The following is a 16,632-nucleotide window of genomic DNA, read 5'->3' on the forward strand; positions in this document are numbered from 1 at the left end:
CAGCAGACATTATGGAAAAAGGTGCAAGTGTAATAGTTTAATTTACACAGACGCTCAGTGTGATTCTAGACAAAAAAAAATTAAACCAAACATTTCACCAAAACACATTTACCACACTAAAAAATGTTATTAACTAAAAACATTCCATGTTTATGACCACTACATTTCAGTAGACAATCCTGACACATTTTGCAAATACATTAACAATTTGCACCTTTTTTTTGCCAACTTTACCTGCAAATATGACATACAATAGAACAAGAAAGATACCCAAGAAGCTTGTAAATCTGCCCAAGAGTGTATGCATCAGGCTATGTATACTGACATAGCACAAAAGTGACTTACTAAAATACATTAACTTACCAAATGATTTTATCACTATAGTTATCCAAATGCAGAGAAACTCAGAATATGGTTCTACAAACATTACAGGAATAAACACATTACTCTTATTAAAAATAAAATGCAACACATACAGTCCCTTACAAGTAATAAACTCACCTTTCAAACTGATTGGAAGATTAAGAAGAATACCACTTAGCAGATAGCCTCACACAGAATCTCTCTGCTTCAGTGCGTGCAGCAGAAGCAAACAAAATGGCACATTTTCCCACTCAATTTACACATATATACACATTAATAACAGCTCAAAAGCCTTCACACAATAATTAAAAACCAAAGACACACTTTCATTGGTTCAACATTTCAAACCTCTCCGAATGACATAACTTAACACCCTTCCCCCAGCAGATCATGCAAAAGTTAACTGTCAACAGAGGTCAAAAGTTCAGCACTCTATAAAACACCGCTACTCAACAAGTTTAGTCTATGCATAAGTAAGTAAGTCAAGGCTTTATTCGAGGAATATACTCATAAAAGCACAAACATACATTTAAAATACATCACATTAAAATGTTTTCCTTATTTATACATACTTTTAAAACATTTGTACATACATAAACAATAAAAGAAAATATTTGGTATACATTTACACAGAGATACCTTGATACCCTAGTTATATTACATTGGTAGAAATTGCCCTACGTCTAATCGACCATGCCCACCCCAGATACTTTGCTGTTCCTAGAACAATAGGCATATAAGTGGCGGTGCAAATAATTTGCAGTGCCTCAACACCCCTGGATGTCCCTAGATTTCTACAAACGGGAGTTAACCAAACTCTTCTCGGGGTGGCATAAGCTTTGCACAAGAAGAAAAAGTGACCTATACTTTCCTTAATTGCACCACAAACCGGGCAGCATGAGGTAGTTACATTCCTCTACCTACCCGCCAATTATCTCAAAGGGAGGGCACCTGATCGCAACTGGAAGAAAAGCTTCCTATCTCCTGGGTTAGTAATACTGTCCCAGTATAGTTCCAGTATAGGACATAGTTTGATTTCTAAGAAGCGCCCCGCCATTGTATTTGACCTCGTTCTACTCCAAAGTTTACCGTCTATCCAATCCCAATATAAACTCTTGATTATATTTTTGCTTGCAAAGGGTTCCCCAGATGGATTATCCCATAGATTAGAGAGGCCGAGGTCACCTAGAGCTGTTCTAAGATTTTTTAACCATACTATTTTGTGAAAGGTATCAGCTTTGATTATGGCAAGTAACCCCTCTGCGTAGTGCCGTATCTCCGGGGTAGTCCAGAGGCGTCTCCAATAAAGAATCGGGTGAAATCGCGCTCGGTCACTAACTGATCTTCTCCCTAAATCAAGACCAAGCGGGATCAGTGGTGTACTCTGGGGGAGACCTGTGATTCCCCTTAGGAACCTATTCTCCGATATTTGCAGGGGGAGAAGCCTATCGAAGCCCCACAGCTCAGCCCCGTATAGGGCAGACCCAATAGCCTTGGCGTCATATACTGCTAGGACTGGTTTTATAGGCTTTGATTTTGACTTTTTATGTTCCACCCGGAGGGCCCCCGTAATCTGTTGATGCCTCAGGACCGCCTTTTCCATATGCTGGGACCATTTTAGATTGTTTGCTATATGCACCCCTAGGTAGGTAAATACAGAAACAACCTCTAACTCACAGTTATTCCAGAGTATTTTGGGCCGGGGTCTACGCTTTGGTGAGAAGGCCATCAGCATAGTCTTACCCACGTTAACTTCCAGGCCATGTTCCCCACAGAAGAGATCAAAGATGTTTAAAGCTCGCTGCAAGCCTGCCGGTGTTTTAGATAAGATTAACGTATCATCGGCAAACATCAGGATCGGAACCCTGACGCCCGCCAACGAAGGTGCATCGACACTGGCATCCAGCATCCGAGCCACAATTCCGTTAATAAATAGGGAAAAAAGCAGGGGGGCCATAGCACACCCTTGTCGTACTCCGCGTCCAATTGGAAAGTCGGCAGATGATTCGCCATTCGTACCCCACAGGACTTTGGCGAAGTTACACTCATGTAGCCTCATTATCAGGATGAGCAACTCGGCTGGAAGGCCTATATCACTCAGAACTGCCCAGAGCTTTCTCCTTGGGACCAGGTCGAAGGCCGCCCGCAAGTCAACAAAGGCGACATACGGGCTGCCCTCGCCGAGCACCACCGTCCCCCACTGCATCAGAGCATAACGAAACACCTGATCAACTGTGCTTGTTGCCCGCCGCAATCCAGCCTGATATGGGGACAGGGCGTTTTTCTCATCTACCCAATACATTAGCTTGTTTACCACCATTCTCCCCACCACTTTTTAGATAGTGGCAATCAAGCTTATCGGCCTATATTTGGCCGGGAGGGACCGATCCCCTTTTTTATATATGGGTATAATAGTTGCTCCCTTCCATAATTCTGGGACTGCTGTTCCCTTTGCAGTTGCCTAACCCACCTCGCCTTATCGTTTGTAAAAACATCAGAGGGTATCCCATCTAGACCCGGGGCCCTTCCCCCTTTGGCAGCGCCTATTGCAACTTCAGTTTCTTTGGTGGAAAATACATTTCCAGTGGGGAATTCAGCTGAAACTACCTTCACATCATTAAACTCGGTTGTCTCAGCCTATTGCGGTTTGAAATATTCCACCCAGGCACCCTCAGCGACATTATTGTCAGGTTTGTTTGGAAGTCCTCCTCTGCCCCTCTTGACAATATTCCAGAATAACCTGGAATCCTTGGCCCCTGAGGCCTCCTTTAGTTCAGCCCAGTGATTTTCGTCCCATTTTTTTTTGCTAGTAGTACACTAGCCTTATAGTGTTTCCTAGCCTCGCCAATCGCTACCTTATCCCTATTCCTAATTGCACTTCCCAAGATTAACCTGGCTTCCCTGCACTGGTGGATAAACCAACTAGCTGGTGTAGGTGGTTTTTTCCTATTTGTATTGCTGGACCTCAAAAAATGCGGTTTCAAGAAGGAAAAGAGTTTGTTGTGTATGTCCGTTATTTCCCTTGATCCTGGGGTTACAGAATTTGCAGCCTCTATAGCAGCGATTGCAGTATCCACTTCAGAACTTATAAAGTTCATAGACTCTGCATTCGCTAGTACACTCGGCCAGTTGAGTCTGCGCATGTCATTGGCCATAGTAGGCATTATTCCCTTGCTTGATTGGGGGTTCCCTGATATGGCCATCCACCAATCATGGGACACACAGAGGGGATTGTGGTCACTTTCCAGTCTACCCTCGATTTTCATGTCACATACCAACTGCCACAAATTAAGGCTACAAAGGACATAGTCGATCCGACTTTGAATATGACCATTGTCGAATGTGCAGGCACCTTCCCTATCGCCCTTCGTCCTCCCATTTAGGGCTCTCAAACCATGTTCCAAGCAAATGGCATTCAGTTGTAGTATATCTTTCATCCACCGCTTAACAGGAGCCAGATGTAAAGTCGGAACACCCCATTGTGTATCCTCTTCATGCCCTAGGGAATCGTCCGAGCTATCCAATGGTTCAAAGGTCCTATTTAGGTCACCAGCTACTACAACTTTGTTACCCAGAGACAGCGATTCCAGGGAGGTGGACAAGGCTTCTAGAATGGGAGAACTCCCAGTGGTACTACCCCTGGCATAGATGTTATATATATCTATCCCTCCCCGCTTTTCTGAGGTTATTCTTAGCATTTGGATGTCTTTACAACCCAGATTCACCACTTTGATTGTTATCTGAAGGCATTGCCTTACCCAAATAGTTAGGCCTCCCATTGGTCGGCCCCTAGAACCTCTACTGGCCGGAATTGAAAAATGTAAATAACCAGGAAGAAATATAGGGACGCAAGCCCATGTCTCCTGGAATGAACAGATTTCAAAGCCGTTGACGAAATCAATTCAGTTTTGGGACATCAGCTTGCTATTCAGCCCTGCGATGTTCCATGAGGGAAACTTCCCTAGACTGTCCTTAGGTATCGCTCCTACACAGGACACCCCAGAGTTGTTTACTAAAGTTCCATCACGCCCCTCCCCCAGGTGGTATCCTCTATGTTATGATCAGCCTCCTGGGTGTCCACAATGCTAAGTGTAATTAATACCTCCTTTTCAGAGTCCCCGCAAGTAGGAATACACTCCCCACAGGTTTCATCCAAAATCACAGTCTCCCCACCAGTTCTCGTTTCATTTGATTCCACATTTTTGGACAAAACAGTTAACACAGGCTTCCCACATATCTCCCTATGGGACATACCTTCCCTGTTGTTCTGGCAATATTCACAATTGGGTCAATGGACCCACCCTAGATCGTTAATTACCTCATCACGATTATACATTAGTCCGTTATAGAAGTTGCCCCGTTGAGAGGGTACAGTGAAAGGAACAAACTCTGGGGAGGGGAAATTATTAAAACAACCTGGTTCACTGGTCACTCCAAATTGAACACCTGTTGGTCTTGGGTAAAAGAATGTGAGATCAACAACGCCAATTCCACCACTACTTGTGCCCCAATTTTGCTTCGTAATCAAACGTGCCACCCTAGGATCTTGAAAGTTAACAACTATACACTCCCCCCCAGGTTCTTAGGAGTACAACCTATCCAATCTGTCCTTCTCACTCCAATAATCAGCCCGTCCACTTCCCCGGGCAATGGTCTATTTGCCTTCAACCAGTGCATTACCTTGTTCTTTAGCATCTGGAAGGATTCTCTTTGCCCGGCCAACAGAGGTGGTACATTAGTGAGGACAACCACAAAGGGATAGGAATCCAGGGTAAGATTCATGGGAGGTATCCTACGGGGTGCTTTCATCGGGAGGGTGTTGGTCCGGCTTATGTCAGGAGCAGCAGGACGTGATGTTGAGATACTTGGTAGTGGCTGGGAACTACTCAATGCAGTGTTATTGGTATTGGAACTGTCTTTGTTACCCCTAACTGGAACGCCAGAACGGGGTTTTAAACTGTTTGGTAAGGGTAGGGAACCATTAAATACAGGATTACCATTTTGGAACTCTCTATATTACCCGTAGCCACAGTATCAGGCAGCTTGGTTTGTTTGGTAGTATTACTACTTGGGCGGTCCAACAAATCTAGGTTAGTCTTAGGGGTTTGACCCTTCGACTGGGGCTTGCTAGCAATGCTGACTATAGGGGGAGGGGGTACTTTGATGGACACACCATTAGCCTTGCCATTTGGTTTCAAAGAATTGGTGCTTTCCCCAGTCCTAGGGTGAGACTTAATTATGGCTTTGGTGAAAAAAAGTTATCTAGAGTTGCCTGCTCAAAATGATCTAGCCGATCAGCTAGTTTTTTAACTCGTTCCTCGATAGGAATCAGGAGAGACCTCATCAGCCTCTCCAACTCGAGAAGCAGAACTGGAGCAGAAGATAATGTCTCAGCTGATCCCATAGCTGAAGGGACATTTGTGATAGATGCAGGACTAACCGAAACAACTCCGTCCTTAGTATTCTCTTCCCCACCAGAGCCAGCCCCAGTAGGCTCGCAGGAAGGACGCAGGGCTACTCCAACCTTCCTTATTTTTTTCGGATGTTTGGAAAGATAACACTTCTTCGGGCAGCACTTCTTTTCCTTTTAATACTTGGTTTGGTTTTATCTGTGTGAACTGACACACTCGATTGGGCAGTGGTCACCTGGCCTATAAGTAAGCCAGTTGGTGTTAAGGGCGAGGTGGAAGACAAAATGGGCACACTTGGTTGGGCAGTAATTACCTGCCCTGTAGGTAAACTGGTTGTTTTTTGGGGGCGAGGTGGGAGGCAAAATGGGCACGACGTGGCCCAGAGACGAGCCAGCCAACAGCTCTGGTGAAGGGGGAAAGGCATAAGGTGTTTCCAGTACAACTGGCAGGGTTAGATATTACAGGGGAGGAACCAATGCCAATGCAGGGAAACCTTGGGGTGGCCTTTTCTCCACGTTCAAGAGATCCCTGGTGTTTGCATACATAGTATTGTTAATCTTATAGATTGTTGGCTGCGAAGTACGTCTTTTATTTCAAATACCACTGGCCAGATCCCCACTCAGGCCGAGGTGGGGCTAGCTATCTTGGGCCCTCTAGACAAATACTTCAGTCGGGTAACCCAAGATATTGACAAAGAAATTGCTTTGGCGGGAGGCTTCAGCCACCCCACACAAGTTAAAAATAAAAAAACGAAACCCCGGGGGTGGTGGACCACGGGGCAGCGGGGGGGCCATGGACCCCCCGCATACTTATAAAGAAAGCCAGGGGGTAGCATTCCCTAGGGCTCGGGGGGCCTTAGAGGCCCCTCATAACTAATATCAAAGCCCCACGGGGTGGCGGTCCCTGGGGCTGTGGGGGGCAAACAGCCCCTCACAATCATATTTCTTAAACTCCGGGGGAAGGGGTCCCCGGGGATTTTAAACAATTAGTAAAAGAGGCTATTTTTTTAATGGAAATTTTCCCGTGAGCGTACCATGCACGCACCATACGACGTACGGTGCAAAGTCTGGAAGTCGTCCCATAAGTGCACAAAACCAAAAAAAATAGGCATTGGGATGATTGTAAAACCCCCTAACTAACCCAAGAGTATCAGGACGTCTTATGACAAACATCAAACATTTCCTGTCTATCTACACATTCATTCCACACACATATACAAACAAATAAATAACAAATCACATTTATTCCCACATTAAATCAAAATGAAACACACTTTTCTATTGCTTGAACTTTTGAACCTTTTCCAGCTGTCAAAACGTTCAACCCTTCCTCCAACCACATTCTGCCAGTTACCATAGAAACACTTCAGGGAACACCTAACTGAGCACACAGGTGAAAAGTTCATCATACATTGTTGCAATTCAAAACAGCAAGTGTGCTTGACTTCTCAATATACCAGCTTATATTAAGTAATATTCTTTGCTATCACTTTTTCTTAACCAATAAATGACAGGCTTTTAAAAAACAGATTGCACCCTACTTTTCTACCTAGTAATATTTCAAACAACCAATCACTTCCACCATTTAAAAAGAAAATCTTCAAACTACCCTTTCATTTACAGAGACCATCTTAGCAAGAAATGCACAAAGACCTAGGTTTACCAAATGTAGACATTAAATGGATTGGACATAGAGGGTTAAAGTGGCATCAATAAGTCAGTTATACAATCAATTTTACAAACAAAATATCCATTTAGACACATATTTACCCATTTATTCTTCCATCGACCTTTGGATATAAATATATTAAAAATATGTATTTTTCAGAAAGACACACATTCACTGGATGATGTCATCAGTGATGTCACTGACCATGTCATGAGTGATGTAATATGTGACGTCATCAGCAGTGCATTGCAGGTGCGCAAGTTATAGTTAGCTGAGCTAACTATAACGGAGGAATTTCAAATGTTTTGTATGAGAGAAATGTTCAGCTAACTATAACATGTGTGAAACCTATGGTTTTTTCAATGAATTTGCAAGGTTTTTTAAATGCTAATTCCTAACTATAAGGTGTGTGAAAAATATGTTTTTTCAGTGAATTTCAAAGGTTTAGTAAATGATTATTCATAAATCATTCATTATTATGTCTTTCTTTTTATACTAATTACTTATATTTTTTATATAAATATTTATATTTATTTTACTTTTTAGATTATATTTCATATTCTCATTATAAAATAATAACAAAACTAAATTGCAAAGTAATTTTTGGATTAAATATTGCTTGACTTCGCAAAGTTGTTGGGGTGCAAGTTCTTCATGTGTCGCACCATATGTGCTGTGCCAAAGGAGTATTTTTTACATGGATCACCCCTTGAAAGAGTTGTTTGGCATATTTTACAGGTTACTTTTGGAGCATTAACCTTTTTTTGCTCTTCTGGAAAAGTAAAAAACTTCCAAATTAGAGCTTCTATCCTCTTCTTTGGGGGTTCTTCAGGAATGAAATCTCCATCTGAAGAACTGCTGGAATATGAGTCCATTGCTCCTATTATGGTGATCTTCCTTCTATTTGAGAAGATTCTCAGAAGAAATGCTTCTTCTTAGAAAGTCATAGTCAATGCTTATAATGGGACGGAACTTTCAACAGTCACCTACTTGATGACTTTCTTGGCTATGGTTATCAACTATTCTTCTATTTCATATTCCTATTCAAAATGCCGGCCCTTTATCAAGCCTTTTTATAGTAACAACTACCCCAGCCGAAAGGAGTAAGAAATGTGCATACTTGCTGCCTTTCTTGGCTGGGGTTATCAATTATTCTTGAATTTCATATTCTGATTCAAAGTACAGGCCCTTTATGGAGCCTTTTTGTTGTAGCTACCACCACGGTCAAAGACAGTGGGAAACTTTCACACTTACTGCCTTTCTTGGCTAGGATTATCAATTATTCTTCAATTTCATATTCTAATGCAAAGTCAAGGTCCTTTTTTGAGTCTTTTTGTTGTAGCTACTACCCCAGCTGAAGGCAGTGGGAAATCTGCACACTTGCTGCCTTTCTTGTCTGGAGTTATCAATTATCCTTCTTGCAATACAAATTCAAAGTACAGGCACATTATTTAGCCTTCTTGGTAACTAATACCCATGAATGGCAGTGGGTAATTTGCACACTTTCAGCCTTTTCTTATTGTTTTACATTATTCATCTTCCACTCAATCAACACAACATCTACACGTGCACACACACCTACTTTCTACCTTTCATGGCTATGGTTAACAAATACTTTATCGAACCTTTTTGTTGTAGCTACTAACCCAGCCGATGGCAGTGCAAAATTTGCACGCTTCCTGCCTTTCTTGGCTGGGATTATCAAATATCAAATTCAAGTCCCTTTATCAATCCTTTTTCATGTAGATACGGCACTGCCTGAAGACAATGGAGAATTTGTGCAGTTGCTGCCTTTCGTAGCTGGGCTTATCAATTATTTTTCTTGAAATTCAAATTCAGAGTGCAGGTCCTTAATTGAGCCTTCTTCGTAACTATAACTCATCAATGGCAGTGGGTAATTTGCGCACTTCCTGCCATTCATGTATAATAAAAACCTTAATAAAAGTCTACCAATATTAAAAAAGAGCCAGTATGGTCTATGGTTATCAAATTATACTGTGTCCTCATGTTATGCAAAAAGTGACTAAATAGCTTTCATCGATCTTTGTGTCAACAACTGCCTTCAATCTACACTGCAGACAGCTGGGTTCACAACTTGAATTCAGTTTTGCTTCTACATTAATTCTCGCTCTCTTGTTAACCATGCTTCAGATGTTTATGAACTCCTTTCTGAGGACCAGTATGATCTCCTGTTTTTAACTGAGACCTGGCTCAATAAATCTTCTGCCCCCAATGTAGAGTTGGCTATCCCCAGAGGGTTCAAAATTACCAGGGTAAATAGGAAGGCGGGCAGTGGCGGAGGCCTACCAGTGGTGTATAGAGACTCCTGGACTCTGGTCCACGAAGTCTCCCTAGGAATTGAAGGGGTGAATTTTTGGATTTCTCTATTTTCTTCACCCGACACTTCACTCTAGAGGGGACACTTGTCTATAGGCTCTCGGGCTCCTCTGGAGCGTTCTTGAAAGCTTTCGATGAGATCATTGCCCTAGGGCTTTACGCTTCTCCAGCTTTCTATTACATTGGGATTTTAATATACATTTTGACTGCCCGTCTGGGTTTGATACGTTGGAACTGACGGACTCCCTGAAAATGGCACAACTTACCCAATGGATTAACACCCCCACACATATTGGGGCATATCCTAGATTTGGTGTGCTCTAACTTTCCTCTGTCCGGTATTCATCCTTTTCAACTACCCTGGTCTGATCATTTCCTGGTGAAAGTTGCACTTAGAAAGGAAACTACTAGAGGGAATTTTAGGGTTCAGATATTCTGGGCGCACTGCCTCAAGTTTAACGTTCACGTATGAAAGAACACAATTGGTGACTAAGTGGTGCGTAAAGAGCAGACGGAAAATTGCCCCTAACCGCCTAAAAAGTCAAAGACCAAGTACAATTGGACAGCTGAGCTCTCGCAACCACAGTAACAAAGTTCCACAATTTAGTATATTGGTGAGTAACAAGACACAAAATAACATAGAAGCAGATCCTTTGGTGTGATTCTTGTCCCAGCAGGGTGGAGTTTTATTGGGTCCAGACTCGAGGAATAACAGTAAGCCGACACGTGTTTCGTCGTGTGCCGTAGAGTCAACACGACTCTTCAGGGCTTAAAATCAACCCCTAAAATTGGGTTGAAAGAGGTCTGGAGCTAATAGCGGTCTTCCACGTAGGTGGACTAGAGAGAGGCTATATAACACTGGGATTACTGGAAATCTAATATCTTTGGTTGCAAAGAGATGGAATATCCTGTAGACCTGAACATAAAGTCACGTTCTGTTAGATTAGTAGCGTCTATTTTTTAGACGTGTCAGAGACTTCCTGGTAAAGAGCCTCTGATTCAAGCTGTGTAAAATATGTAGACCGGGAGGGGATCCATAGAGTCGAAAACCACGGAAAACGGGTATGTTTCCTGGTTGGCAGTAAGCTCTTGCTCGGTATCCCTCCTCCGTGAGTTCCCGGTGGCCGTCGCTCATGACAGACGGCCACCGGGAACTCACGGAGGAGGGATACCGAGCAAGAGCTTACTGCCAACCAGGAAACATACCCGTTTTCCGTGGTTTTCGACTCTATGGATCCCCTCCCGGTCTACATATTTTACACAGCTTGAATCAGAGGCTCTTTACCAGGAAGTCTCTGACACGTCTAAAAAATAGACGCTACTAATCTAACAGAACGTGACTTTATGTTCAGGTCTACAGGATATTCCATCTCTTTGCAACCAAAGATATTAGATTTCCAGTAATCCCAGTGTTATATAGCCTCTCTCTAGTCCACCTACGTGGAAGACCGCTATTAGCTCCAGACCTCTCTCAACCCAATTTTAGGGGTTGATTTTAAGCCCTGAAGAGTCGTGTTGACTCTACGGCACACGACGAAACACGTGTCGGCTTACTGTTATTCCTCGAGTCTGGACCCAATAAAACTCCACCCTGCTGGGACAAGAATCACACCAAAGGATCTGCTTCTATGTTATTTTGTGTCTTGTTACTCACCAATATACTAAATTGTGGAACTTTGTTACTGTGGTTGCGAGAGCTCAGCTGTCCAATTGCACTTAGAAAGGACCAGAGGGAGAATTACTGAGCTATTAAGGAGGCTAAAAGCCTTTTCTTCGCTGAGCGCCTTGCCAGCTCTAGAAATAATTTGAAGGAAATATTTTCCATCGTACAGAGTTTTCTCAATCCTAGTGCAGAGCGTATGGACCTGCATGTTTCGACAGAGTGGTGTGAGAATCTGTCAGGCTTTTTCATTGATAACATCCAGGCTATACAGGATTCTCTAGGGTCAGGCTGTATTGGGCAGGCTGATGCCCACACTCCGAGTCCACCTGTTCCCCCTTTGTCCGTTCCCTCACTGACGGTCTTTCTGCCAATTACTTTGAAGGACTCCTTATCTATACTTTCATCTCTCAAATCCAGATCTCCCTCTGATCTGTGTCTTGCTAGGCTGATCGTACCCAGCAGGTCTGGATGCCTCCTTTTTCCTCCACCCCTCGGATAGTGGCTACTGGAGTTCTGCAGGGCTCGACTTTGAGCCCCCTGCTCTTCAAAGTTTATTTAACCCCCCTGATCTTCCTCGCAGAGGAACTGGGTGCAAAAGTCATCACATATGCGGATGACACTCAGCTCCTCTTCACTTGGAAGGAAGGTGAAATATCCTCTTCAGCAGCCCAGTACTGCCTTGCGGCAGTCTTTGGTTGGCTGGCCCAGGCACAGCTGAAGTGTAATGAGGGCAAGTCAGAGGTTCTCCTCTACAGCCCTTTCCCTCCATTCTATAAAGTGACCTTCTGGCCCCCAGAGTACCCCCAGCCTCTGTCATCTGGCAATCCTGCTAAAAACCTGGGGATTTGGTTTGAGGAAGATCTAAGATTCACTGCTCAGATAAAGCGACTTGCTGGGGTATGCTTTGGTATCCCAAAATCTCTCAGGAAGTTCTTCCCCTTGCTACCTAGATCTGCCAGTGAAATGGTCACTCGGGCACTTATTGACTATGCCAATGGCTTGTTCATTGGTCTTCCGGGATATCAGTCAAAGGAATTGCAAGTAATTCAGAATGCGGCTGCCAGGGTTCTGCTGTAAATCCCTGGGTGCGCAAGCATGAAGCAGCACTTACGTGACCTGCATTGGCTGCCTGTTGTTCACCGTATCCAGTTTAAGGCTCTTACGCTGGCTCATAGAGCTTTGCATGGTCTTGGTCCGGTTTACCTCCAGAGGCGCTTTTCCTTCTACACACCTCGTAGAAACCTCGGCCCCACCACTTTGCGCCTGACCACCGTTCCCCGCTTTCACAGGGTTCGGTTAGGGGGTAGCTCTCTCTTAGTTAAGGCTGCAGAGGCCTGGATTTCCCTCCCTCTGGAGCTGTGCAACATCCAAGACACCATGCAATTTAAGAAACAGCTGAAGACCTTCCTTTTTAACCAACCCATCTAAATATGCTGCCCGCTGTTAAGGTTCACCTCCGCGACGGGACACTTTTGAGTATCCGTGCACGATATAAATGTCTGATAACATAACATAACAATTCAGCTTTCCTTCTACATTAAGGACAACATTAGATTCACCTTTGCTTTCCTTAATACAGAGACAATTATACTGTGTCCTCAGGTTATGCAAACAGTGACAAAATAGTTTTCATTGATCTTTGTGTCAACAACTGCCTTCAATCTACACTGCCGACAGCTGGGTTCACAACTTGAATTCAGTTTTCCTTAAACATTAAGGACAGCATTGAATCCAGCATTGCTTTACTTAAGACAAAGACAATTATACTGTCCCCTCAGATTCTGTTATCTGTAATTAAATACCATTCTTCAATCTTTGAGTGAACAACTGCCTTCAATCTACACTACGGACAGCTGGGTTCACAACTTGCATACAGCTTCCCTTCTACATTAAGCATTGTATTCAGCCTTTTTTTCCTTAAGACAGAGACAATTATACTGTTTCCTCAGATGCTGTTATCTGTGACTAAATAGCATTCTTCAATCTTTGTTTGAACAACTGCCTTCAATCTACACTACAGACAGCTGGGTTCACAACTTGAATTCAGATTTCCTTCTACATTAAGGACAGCATTGTATTCAGCCTTTTTTCCTTAAGGCAGAGACAATTATACTGTGTCCTCAGGTTATGCAAACAGTGACAAAATAGCTTTCATCGATCTTTGTGTCAACAACTGCCTTCAATCTACACTGCAGACAGCTGGGTTCACAACTTGAATTCAGCGTTCCTTCTACATTAAGGACAGCATTGTATTCAGCCTTGCTTTCCTTAAGGCAGAGACAATTATACTTGTCCTCAGGTTATGCAAACATTGACAAAATAGCTTTCATCGATCTTTGTGTCAACAACTGCCTTCAATCTACCCTGCAGACAGCTGGGTTCACAACTTGAATTCAGCTTTCCTTCTACATTAAGGAGAGCATTGCATTTAGCCTTGCTTTCCTTAAGGCAGAGACAATTATACTGTGTCCTCAGATTCTGTTAACTGTGACAAAATAGCATTCATCGATCCTTGTGTCAACAACTGCCTTCAATCTACACTGCCAACAGCTGGATTCACAACTTCCATTCAGTTTTTCTTCTACATTAAGGACAGCATTATTTTCAGCTTTGCTTTCCTTAAGGCAAAGACAATTGTACTCTGTCCTCAGATTCAGATATAGGTTTAGTACAATAACAACATTTGTCTTGCAAGTCCAAAGGAACACTGAATGGCACTCTACACTACAGACAACATAGGTCACAATTTGAACTATGATGTCCCTGAAACATACATATTTTGACAATTCATTCCATACATGTTCTATCTTTAATTTCAATCGTGATTACAGATGATACAGTCCACCATTAAATGTACACAGCGGACAGCTGAATTCACAACTTCAATTCATCTTTCCATCTACATTAAGGACACCATTGGATCTACCCTTGCTTTCCTTAACGCAGAGACAACTGTACTCTGTCCTCAGATTCCTCTTAACTGTACAAAATAGCATTCATCAATATTTGTATCGATTAGTACCTTCATTCTATATCACATACAGTGAGGTTCACAACTTCAATTCAGCTTTCAATGTAAATTTTTCTTCACTATGTGTCCTGAGAAGTGCTTTCAATCAATTATCCACTCAGTACAGTTCACAACTACATACCAAGAGCACTAGCACTACAGAAAACATTCAATGCAATCTTGATTTACTTAAAACACAGACAATTTGTGTAGAACGACCTGTGCAGATTCCTGCATCTGAATACCGGACATCAATATTGTATGCAGAAAATACAAGATTTCGACAATATATTCCATATTTGTTCCATCTTTTGTTTGAGAGTGATTTGTCTACACGTTCCTATGCAGAAAACCATATATTGAAAACAAGTGTACATCTTCAAAATGTTTTGGCAAAGAAATTTATGGATACAGTAAATCAGAAAGATAATGTTTTGGAATCTCAGCGAATTAATCTCATGGCACGTCAGCGTGGTACTAATGAGTACTGGTACCGTTGTCCTGGAGATCTAAAATCTATGGTAAGGAATTTAGAAACTCTTACATAGTTCCTTACTCTAAGCTCTGCTGACTATGCTTTGAATGATTTACTTTAATTTCTTAATTACACAAATTCAAATATACTAAATTTTCAAAACAAGACACCTGGAGAATTGTGCTCTTTGGATCCAGTTAATGTATGCAGGTATTTCAATCACACATTTGAAGCTATGATGTCTTTTTATCGCCAATAAAAAAAATACTCCTCTTGGACAGGTTCTGGAATTCTTTTGGAGAAAGGAATATCATGCGAGAGGTGCTTCTCACATACATATGCTAATATGGATCAAAGATGCTCCCAATGTTGGTACAGACTTAGATGATACTGTGTTGTCTTTTATTGAAAAATATGCTACATGTGATATACCCAAAAGTACACAAGATAAGGACTGAAGACAAAAAGTCTTACAGTTCCAAAGCCATCGTTGTGGGAAACACTGTCGTCAAAAGTACAAATCTAAGGACAAATTCTACAACAAGATTTCTATGTCCTGTAATATCGAAAGAAAGAGTGAACAGTTTTATATCACCTGTGCAACATACTATCACAAGAAAGTCCCGAAAAAATACCTAAAACTTAAGAAGAAATGAAGAGTCAAAATACATAAATGACTACAACCCAGTCATTTTATCCATGTGCAATGCTAACATGGACATTCAATATGTTGCAAACAATTTCCATTCCTCTTGCTTGATATGTAACATCCTACATAACAATATCAGAAAATACAGAATTGAAGATCTGGGAAGATATTTCCCACAAAAAGAGTCTAAGTAACAAATTATATAGTTATACTTTTGAGCATATCAATATTCAGATGGCTTATCATCTGCAAATCTTTACTCGAAATCGAGAACATTAATTTGGGTGACTCTTGCTCCTGCTGCAACACGAAATCGAGTACTAAAATCTGTACAAGAAATTGAATATTTAGCTGAAAAACAGCCAGAAAGTATATCTATTGTAGTGTATTCCCTCATACCACATCTACTTTGACTTTCTAATAAGAACCATCTCTTCTGAGAATCCTGCCGAATAGAAGAAAGATCACCATAGCACCATCAATGCACTCATATTCCACGTATTCCTCAGAAGGAGATTTCAATCCTGAAGAGCCTGCAAAGAAGAAGAAAGAAGCTCTAATTTGGAAGTTATTTACTTTCCCTGAAGGACAAAAAAAGCTTAATGCTCCATTAGTAACCTTTAAAATGGTACTTGTAAACTTTTGTGTTATGTGAAATAGTCTACTAACCTCATAAAAAACAAGAAACAGGACAATCCCTATCCTCAACATTAATCAATGCACATTTACAATCTTTTTTGTTGTAACAACTACCCCAGCCGAAGGCACTGAGAAATTTGCACACTTGCTACCATTCTTAGCTGGGGTTATAAATTATTGTTCAATTTCACATTGTAATTCAAAGTCAAAACCCTTTTCAAGCCTTTTCGTTGTAACTACTTCCCCGGCTAAAGACAGTAGTAAATTTGCACACTTGCTGCCTTTCTTGGCTGTGGTTATCAATTATGGTTCAATTTCATATTCTGATTCAAAGTCAAGGCCCTTTATTGTACCTTTCTGTTGTAGCTACTACCCCGGCCAAATACAGTGGGAAATTGCACACTTGCTCCCTTTCTT

The sequence above is a fragment of the Lissotriton vulgaris genome, chromosome 4_1 (genome assembly GCF_964263255.1).
Source record: "Lissotriton vulgaris chromosome 4_1, aLisVul1.2, whole genome shotgun sequence".
NCBI lineage: Eukaryota > Metazoa > Chordata > Amphibia > Caudata > Salamandridae > Lissotriton > Lissotriton vulgaris.